General features: G+C 39.1%; 1 pseudogene across 1 annotated transcript; it reads left to right on the top strand.

Moving 5' to 3' along the window:
• Positions 1-337: 337 nt before the first annotated feature.
• Positions 338-2275, top strand: LOC103703331 (tubulin alpha-2 chain-like; annotated as a pseudogene). Its single transcript, XR_015988448.2, has 3 exons — positions 338-595; positions 722-934; positions 993-2275. The product of XR_015988448.2 is annotated as a tubulin alpha-2 chain-like (transcript).
• The last annotated feature ends 7810 nt before the right edge of the window (positions 2276-10085 follow it).

A 10085-nucleotide genomic window follows, 5' to 3' on the forward strand; every position in this document is an offset into this window, starting at 1 on the left:
CAATTGCAAATGCTTTTCTTCTATTTCTTCGCATGGCTCAATCCCATGCCTATGAACTCCCTCCTCGAAACTTGGCCCAGACCCAATCCACTGGGTCATTAACCCACGGGACCCACAGATCCATCCAATAGCAAATGACACGTGCCCAAAACATCAACGATCCAAAACGGTCCCACCACCAAATCTGCCACATCATTTTGAATCCAACGAATCACACCTCAAACATCATGCCCCCGGCACCCTCGCTAGCTCCAACGGTTCAAAACTTCAAAATTTTAAATTAAACGGATAGGCATCTCCCTCACCCCCAACGGTCACCGCTGGCTAGGTTGAGACTATCCATAAAACACAAAGAGGTTGCTCGTTTCTAACGGCTACCCCCGTTCTACTCCATTCTCTCGTCTTCCCCTCATCTCGCCCTCCTCTAAACCCTTCATCGGCGTCTTCGCAAGCCCCTTAGCCCAAAGCCCTCTTGCTTGTCCACTCTCCATTCTTCTCCCTTTCTTAACCTCCAAAGCAGCCATGAGAGAGTGCATTTCCATCCACATCGGCCAGGCCGGCATCCAGTTCTTATTGTCTCGAGCACGGCATCCAGGTCCGATCCCTTCTCGCATTCTAGTTCTCCCCGGGATATTCTTCCTTTAAGAACAGTCTCCATTTCCAGTTCTTATGATTAATTCGTTACTAAGTGCTTGACATCGGGATTTCCTTGTCTTTGCAGCCCGATGGCCAGATGCCAAGAGGCAGGACTGTCGGTGGAAGCGATGATGCCTTCAACACCTTCTTCGGCGAAACCGGTGCCAGGAAGCGCGTTCCCCGTGCGGTGTTTCTTGACCCTCGAGCCCACCGTGATCGACGAAGTCCGCGCCGGTGCCTACCGCCAGCTCTTCCACCCCGAGCAGCTCATCAGCTGCAAGGAGGACGCCGCCAACAAATTACACAAGTGAAAGATGCCCACCCATCTAGTCTTCCTTGACAGCACTAGGCACCATCTTCGCTTCTGAAATGATGCAGTCGGGAAGGAGGTTGTGGAGTGTGGACTTGTGCTTGGACCGCATCCGGAAGCTGGCGGACAACTGCACCGGCCTCCAGGGGTTCTTGGAGTTCCATGCAGTTGGTGGGGGGACTGGCTCCGGGCTCGGTTCCCTTCTTTTGGAGAGGCTCTCCGTGGACCTATGGCAAGAAGTCGAGGCTCGGCTTCACCGTCTACCCTTCCCCTCAGATCTCGACCTCTGTCGTCGAGCCTTGCAACAGTACTGTCCAGTCCACCCACTCCCTCCTCGAGCACACCGATGTCGCCGTGCTTGTGAACCATCAATGAGAAGTGTGGGAAAGCTGTGTGTTAGTTTCTGAAAGAAGTTGACGCTCTTGTACTGGCCAGGAATTCCAGGAACCATCAATGGAAGCGAAGAAGTTCTGCATATTCTAGATAGCAGAATTCGGTGCTTTGATTTCTTGTTATGTGAAGAACATATGAATGAAGCAACTTGCCCACGAAACGTGACCATCTTGTCAAACCAAATTACCTAAATAAAATTAAGGAGGAGAAGACTAAGATTCACTGGTCATTTGCATCTAAGAGTCAAACAAGACGTAAGATTCTAAAAAAGATTGCATAATAGAAACGCTGTACGATTAGCTAGTAAGTCTTCCCCCGATGGCAATGTTATAATAAATTTAGCAAAAGAAAAATGATTCGAAACTTCTCTCCTTCAAGGATGTTCTGGGTTCAAGTTTCCGGGGATTCATCTCCTTGTGTTAGGTTTTTAGACATTTGTCAGCTTCTAATACATGAGAGCACTTGGTTTATCCAATTTGTCAGCTAACATTTGTCAGCTTTCAAGGAATGATCAAGGATGACGGTGCATGATGATATTGAGATGGAATCATAATCGATGGCACCACAAGATTGCACTCTGATATGAAACTAGAGCAACACATTATATAAGTAATTAGCTTGTGAACCAATCAGGTCCAGAATGAGAGTTGCTCCATTACCTTGGAAGTTGTCCCAGTTTCTAGGTTCAATTGGGTCGAGAGAACTTAGATTGACCTGGGCCCTGCTCAATTTGGACCCCATAGTGAAAAAGGAACCATGGGAAGTCCATTGAGACCAATTTTATTTAGACTACCAACAGCCACTCTTTCGGTCCGTGTGTGTGGAGTTCGGGTTGTATCTCGCACACGAAAGAATGATTGACTTGTTTCGCAACTTTGACTGTTGGATCGCTCCACGAACATATCTCAAAACATTTCAAATACTTCATTCATCCATTTATACAAATCTCAAAGCGACCATTGCACATCTAATGGTGGATTTGCACAAAAAAAAAAAAAATTCTTCTTTCACGCGAAAGATAGATAGATAGAGAGAGAGAGAGAGAGAGAGAGCTTGGAGGTTTCAGAGGCTTTGGCCTATTTATCTAATAGTAGGGGGTTAAACTAATAATCCAAACGATACACTATCAGAAAAAGGCCTCAACATATGTGACATGTCCATTCAATCTATAGAATTTTATTGACTCACAATTTCACATGCTAAATCCGAGCAACACGCTAAAATCCATCCACAGAATTTTAGCAAAAAAATCCGTCCACAGAATCCAGCAATTTTCTTCAAAAACTGGCTTGCTGTTCTGGAGCATCTAGCTGTGTGATATCATGGGGTGGCCCCCACTTGCCTCATCAAAATCTTGGTGCCGACGTGGCATGAGAGGATTGGTGCAACTTACAATGGGCTAGTCCTCAGCACAAGAATCTGATGTGCAATGCCCATCCCAATCGCAAGTTTTAAGGCCTCAAGCAGTTCCTGGTCCCGCATGCAACTGGTTTTGGTGGGTCCTCACTCCTCCGCTAGATCCCATGCTCTCTTTGCCATGTTTGCTTTGTGGAATGCTTCCATTGGGGCAAGGTTGGACGCTTTCAATCATTAGTGATATAGCCATCAACCCAAAATATGATCTGACTTTGATTTGACTTGGAGAACAACGAGGGCCCAAGGACCTAACCACTCCAAGTAACTGACTTGGACTTGATATATGGGCCACAAGGTAGGCTTTTGTCTGAAGAGGACGCCTTAATCAAGAATTAAAGCCTCTTCCAACAGACCCCATCTGACCCAGTCGTAATTTTGGGTCTGACTGTAAAATTTATAGCCGACCCTAATTAATTTGGAGCAAGCCCAGCTCAGCCTGTGGAGGGCAAAATGACATCATAAAAAAAAAAAAAATCTTTTTTTTCTTTTGTTGGTTTCTCTAGGAATGATATAATCACTACAATCGAATGAAAAAAACGCTCGAAAAAGATGAGCCAGATGAGGAGAAAAATCCTCGGTCCAGAATGATTCCTGTTGCGAAGAATGAGCAATACTCGCAAGATAATCTGCTACCTGGTTAGCCTCTCGAAGGACATGAGAAGAGTCCTGCCCTTTAGCCTCTCCCTCTCCTGTTGTGGAGATACTTCTCTATTGACTATTGGTGGGTGCTTTGAAGAGTCATGCCCTTTAATCTGCTACCATGTAATATTCATGGCTAACCTAGACCAATTATCTTAAGGCCAGCTCTAGCCTTTGGACTGGAACCAAGTCCGCAAAAGCTGGCAAACCCAGAGTTATTTGGTTGCGCAGTTCAAGATGTTGGAGGTCTAAGGCTTGCCAAATTTTTTTTTTTTTTTTTGGCCTTTTTGAAGTGGAGGCTGGTAACCAATTTTGGCCCATGCAATAATTGTATCTAGATTATGCCTGTCATGTTCTGATTTCAAGATTGCTCTCTCACAATTCATATAATATACAAAACATCTCCTCTCGTGTGGATAGTTTCCGATTGAAAACAGTTATATGCTGCAGAAATTAGATTTAGATGAAATAAGTTTCTAGTTTTCCAATAATATTTAAAAAAGAATATGATTTTGTTCAAAATTTAATTATACATAAATTTAATTAAAAAGAAAAAGCAATTTTACGACACCATCGATCCAAATTCTAACGATATTTAAAATGATTTCAAATCTGATAAGAATACTCCAAAATCATTCGAAACAAAATTGTTTTCGAATAACCTTGGATCAAATAAAAATCTCTCTCTTCTACATGGACTACACATGCCCAGTTGCTAATACTTTTAACAACCTCCAAAAAAAAAACAATAGGCAAATTCAACTTTAGATTTCTAATATAAACTAACCATCAAGCGACCTTGGTGGCGTGCGGTACTGCCCATTCTTGAGAACGGTAAGGTGTTAACAGTCATGGCAGGGTATGACCAGAGTAGTCAAGGTGTCGTCTGACTGCTGAAAGCCAGTTATGGAGACGTGATACGGTAATGTTGTAAAGGTGCATGGTTTAAATTTAGGGTTAAGACCAAATACAATCTATTTGCCTCCCTATCCGTTTCCAGGCCCTAGAAGGTGCATCGTTTACTTATATTTTTATTTCCCCAGCTAAAGCTAAAGACAAGAAAGATCAGAGGATAAGAGAGCCATGATCCACTTTCCATGTGCTCACACAGAAAGAAACAGAGAGAAAGAATAGAAAATGATAGTTAACAGAAAGGCAGAGAGGTGACCACTCTGCTGAAACTACAGCTTGATCCGCTCATTAAATTAAGGCCAAAGTATATAAGAAATGGACAGTCAAAAGCTCAGGCTTGATGGCCATCCACCTCCTCATAAAATATTCTCCCCATCCCCTTCCACTTGTCCATCATTGCGTCTGAAACATCTACGCTCGGAGCCGTCGACTGCACATCTCACCCACACAAGATCGACACGTCGCCAATGGTCTTACAGCATTGGTGGTTAAGGAATCCATTTCTAATTTCACCACTTAATAAAGCTGTAACATTATAGTTTGCAAAAGGGAACCCAAAACCTATATTAGATTATCTTTCACATTGGGTCATCTTAGAGTTTTTTTTTTTTTTTTTTGCTGAGATGGACGGATCATACTTATGTAATATAAGTACATCCAAAAAAATCAGTAAATAAAATATTCTAAAATAAGGACTGCAAGGTTGCACCGACCATCCATAATATCTCACCAGAATGATTGGCTATGATGGAAGCAACCTAATCCGTAGATTTATTCGTCTCGCTGTAAAAATAGCTCGCCTTACAAATTGTGCACTCCTTGGTGTACTTCCAGATATTGTCATCTCGAAGTTTTAGCCAACTGGCTGATGCTCAATTGTTCAAGTATCAGAAGCGAGATAATTTAGCAGTACCACTAATACTGCCATTATTATTATTGTTAGAAAATCTAATTCTATACGCTTATATTCTAGAATTTTGGTTCCTCTAAAGCCCATTGGGACGGTAGATTTTTGTTTGTTGAGGAAGTCATCTCTGTCCAATGTTTTTTTCAGCACCAAAAAAATAGTGAAGCTACCACTAATGTTCCTATTTTTCGGAATATGAATGTAGCCATTTTTTTTGGTTCCTTTTAGGTTTTGTTTGGGTGGATATATAAGGGGTATATTAAGGAAGCTAGATGTATAACCCCTAAAACATAATTTTAACTGATATAGTTTTTTCACATCCATCTGCACCTATTCAGATTAAATTTTCTCTACCTATTCAAGCCCTCAGTTAGTCTAGATGTAACAAAGTAAATATAAATAATTTGGTTCGAAAATGACAGTTTCGGTCAAGAGAAACTCTCTACACCAAGATAAAAATATTAATTAGGCTCAATTCTGCTATAAATTGGAAACTAAGTTTCCGGTCCAACTCGCCAACCATAAACGACGGACGGGTTTTGACATTCTAAAGCGAATTGTGTCGTAACATGTGATGATGTCTCAAGATCTTCATATATGAGAGGTATAGTTGATCTAAAGAATCCAAATCGCATCGATCATGAACATTAACAATTAATTTAAAAATCTCTAAAGTATATCTTAATTAACTGCAAGGATTTCTTGGATTCCGAGCTCAAAAGTCTGAGAGAACCTGGATTCATTTGGGCTGAGCCAGCTCGCTACTTTTCACAATTATGCCTGTCACTTTAGCACCGGGCCGGCCTCGTGAAGTGTTGACCAACCTAACCCCTCTTTATCTTTTGCAAGCTAAAGATTCGATCTTTGATGTAACCCTCCATGATCCAAGAGGAGGGGGAGGGTGGTGGGTTCAAGACTCGGAAACAGGAATCCAATCCCTTGTCGCATAACTCTCCTGGTGAGAGGGGCCTACACGCATCTCTCCTTATTAGGCTTTGTACCGGGGAAAGGCAAATGCGAGATTGGCCAGTGAGAACTCTCTCCACTGAACTCTAAATTCCAAACACGAACCGAGAAAAATAAAAAAGGTTAAAAGAACTCTAAACCAGGCTTTAGGTTGAAAAGATTCTTTACTTTATCTCTTTCTTGTTCCTCCATTTTATCTTCACCACTTGTATAGAGGGTGTCATTATCACCCTATGGGTCACTTAAATGACAATTTGAGCTCACTGATTGAGGTTTCGATTCCCCTGGTTGGGGGGAATTCGGCGATCGGTTTCGCCGTCTCTGTCGATCGGAGGCTGCTAATGCGAAAATCACAAGAAGAAAGAGGCGTGGCCGCATTGGCTGGGAAGATTGAGTGGGGAAGATCATCGTGTGGCATCGAAAAATTGATTGATTGCCCTTCGTTTGGCCCTATGCTCTGGACTTTGGTGGTGTTGGTTGATTACATCTTGCAGCTTAACAACTAAACATCACATCATTACGTTGCTATGAAAGTGTATTGAAAGCGCGTTTACCTAACTGATTGATCACAAAGAAAGACAAAGCTTTGTGGGGCATACGTGGATTGCTACATGAAATATTGCATTGATGCATGCATGTATTTTAAAAAAATCTATATCTGGGAATTACTTTTGACAAATGATGACTTTGGCTACAAGGATGTCAGGCAGGCACAAATCCACATTGGAAGATTGAACCGATGATTTGGCCTCTTCTATGGGCTATAAATTAACGAGTTGATTTAATTTCTATAAGTTTTTCTCTCTCTTTTTTTCCCAGTACTTCCAAAAGATGGAATTAAATTCAATTTATATCTAGTGAAATCTAAACTTTATATACCCCAGAATCGGAAAAGGCAAAATGGATTTAACCCATAAAATCTAGCCCTGGGAAACAACTATATAAACCATGTGCTTGTCTTTCAATGATATCACTTTTGCTAGAATATTTATATCAAATAAGATGCATGATGCCTTCCACTTCAGCCACATGTTATGCATGCTAATCCTTCTCATGATTTCAAATCTTGATGCGGCTTCTATATTAGCCTCAAATAATGTCCATAGCATGATGGCTTTGCCTTTATTCCTTGTTTTTTCTATGTTCTCACAGCCAAAGGCAAAAAATAAACAAGAACAAAAGTTCAATTTTACTTCCTCTAAAAAGGCCCAACACATCTATAAAACTAGGTCGTCGTGGTCATCATATTCATAGTTACTGTGAAACATGTGATTTAGCTCATGTTAAGATTTTATAGACCACACTTTGAAAAAGTGTTCGAGATGATTTCTCTAAAGTCAAGAAAAGAAAAATAAACCAAAAGCATACAAGAAAATGTGTCAATTAATTATACAATGAAAACGAGAGACAATAGTGGAAACGCTAGTTGTTACTTTCCTTTTTGAAAATAATTAATTGATCAATTAATTAGTTCTTTATGGTTAATTAATAGGATGGGAAAATTAATTAGCTGCTTATGATTATGGTTTCCCACATATTTCCTTCAAGCCTCCTACCACATTTTTTATGTTACTATGTTTCTTTTGCTGCTTTCGAAGATATTTCCTAATCACGATATATTTTTCTTGCTTTTGTTACTATGTTACTGCCATCTTAACCCTATAAACCAAGCAGCTGGTGATAATGGAGTGGAAGCATCACACCATCACCTTAATTACTATGAATCAGTCATAGTTGATGATGCACCATTGTTCTAATTAATGATTCCAAAATTCCTCTTGCTGGATCCCTAGCTAAACTCCAACAAATTTGGTTTCTCGCTGCATATGCGATCAGAGCGTGTCAAAAACAAAACCTCCGTTGTTTCACAAATTCTAATGCTACGAAAGAAAACAACCATCTTCAAGCAAACTAGCAAGATACTAATATCAGCCTCGTGGCATTATCTAGATAACTAGTTGCTTGGCTCTTTATAAGCATCATTTATTCAATGTGGTCTAGACTCCAGATAAGCAAATCTAAGTGGCTACTTTATTTATATGGCTCTAATCCAGCTTAATCCCAGCTTGTCACACCAAGTTCAAAGACAATTTCATCTTAATCCTAACCTCTAACCTTAATCCTGATCTTAATATTGACACTCTATGGGTCTATGGCTGACCTCAAATCCCTAACCCAAACTCCAATGACATTCCCCAAACAAAAGGAATGCTGGAAATTATGGTTTGGTGTACCCTGTGGAAGTACCAAGGAGCGCAGTGGCAGCCTTCATCCTTTTGGGCCTTCCTATCTTCATGAGAAGACGTGGATGGATGGTCCGTATAGGTTTTCCCTACGACAATCTCATGTACACCCAATCATTGCAACTCCTCTGATATGCCACGTGGCGATCACTAGCTCGCGAGGTGGCGACTCCCTCGTGTTCTTCGGGCCGCACCTTTTCCGTCACCAACTCCACATCCCAAATTCCCTGTTATTTTACTTTTTCTTTAAAAATTTTAAAAAGCCCATTATTAACAAGTAGCAAGTGTTTGATTAAACGTTGCAATGAGAAAACAACTATTGGACTGTTATTTGCAGTTATGGTAAAAGAAAAAAAATTGATAATTAGTTATAAAAATTTTTAGAAAATATATATATTTTTTAAATCACTATATGGGATTGATGACCGGCTAATAACGATGAGAACCTAGCTGGCACTTCTCATTTCATCTATGACATCAACTCGATTGCATAGATATTGTTTATCATATTTTTAATTATCTAATCAAGACATGAAGTTGGTTTCCTAAAATTAAAATAGTATTTGTTATAATAATTATTTTTGAAAAATATGATGGCAATATTTTTTGCCATATTGGTTCTCTGGTTTGTGGAGAGGGATTTAGCTAACCAGCATAAGATTGATTCATCAAAATGATTATTATATAGCAAAAACTAATATATAATGCCTATGAGGTAAAAGTATCATTTGATTTTATCATTTATGAATCAAAATATTATTTTTTGAACTGATTAATTTTTCAAATATTAAGTTGTTATTCTAATAAGGTAAACAAGAAAATGACAAAGAAAGAAATATATCTTATAGTATAATAATTAATGTAGAGAATAATGCATACTAGAGGTTTGTAAGTAGAAAAGACTTTACAAAACTTTAAAGTTTTTTGTTTTAAATAATAGACCTATTGTTTTATAAAATTGTCGGTCCAATCTTGGTCACAAGTTTCTCCAAAAAATATTGAGTCAAGTTGAATTTTATTTAAATTGCTCTATCTTGATCGGTGCTTGGAATTTGGTGAATTAATGGATTATTTTGGTTTTTGGATAAACTGATCAAATTGAACTTAACTTTTGTTCTTCCAACATACAATCAATACCACATATTCCATCTCGCTATTCAAAAATGTTTTTTGAGAAACACTTGCCATGTTGGTATTAAAATTTTTGTCAAAGCGTGTTAGAAGAAGACCATTTGCCTCGTGGATTACCTCCCTTCAATTTTCTCTCAAAGAATGATCACTAAGTTATGTTTAGAATTTTACAATAACTTTTTATCTCAACACCTAGATGCAAAAATAATATGAAATAAGCTTATCAAGGTATTAGACTAAAATTCTATTTTAGATTTACAACTCTAAAAATGAAAGCGGCTACACTAAAAGCTTATATGTTCTCAGCTTAAGTATAAGTATATATTCTCTATGATTAACAAAAATAGTTTAATTTTAACCATCTTTTAATATTATAAGTTTTTTTTTTTTTTGACATTGGGGTTAAAACAAGGTTCACGGGGTTATGGACAAAGTTTCCCAAAACCAGGCTTCCATAACTCGTTTCACACTGCCAGGGATCAAGAGGACACTTGTCTGAGTCCTCAATTTTATATTACATTTTTTTAACAAT

Source organism: Phoenix dactylifera, chromosome 7, assembly GCF_051530095.1.
Source record: "Phoenix dactylifera cultivar Ajwa chromosome 7, Ajwa_hap1_PhDact_Kaust_v1.1, whole genome shotgun sequence".
Lineage (NCBI taxonomy): Eukaryota > Viridiplantae > Streptophyta > Magnoliopsida > Arecales > Arecaceae > Phoenix > Phoenix dactylifera.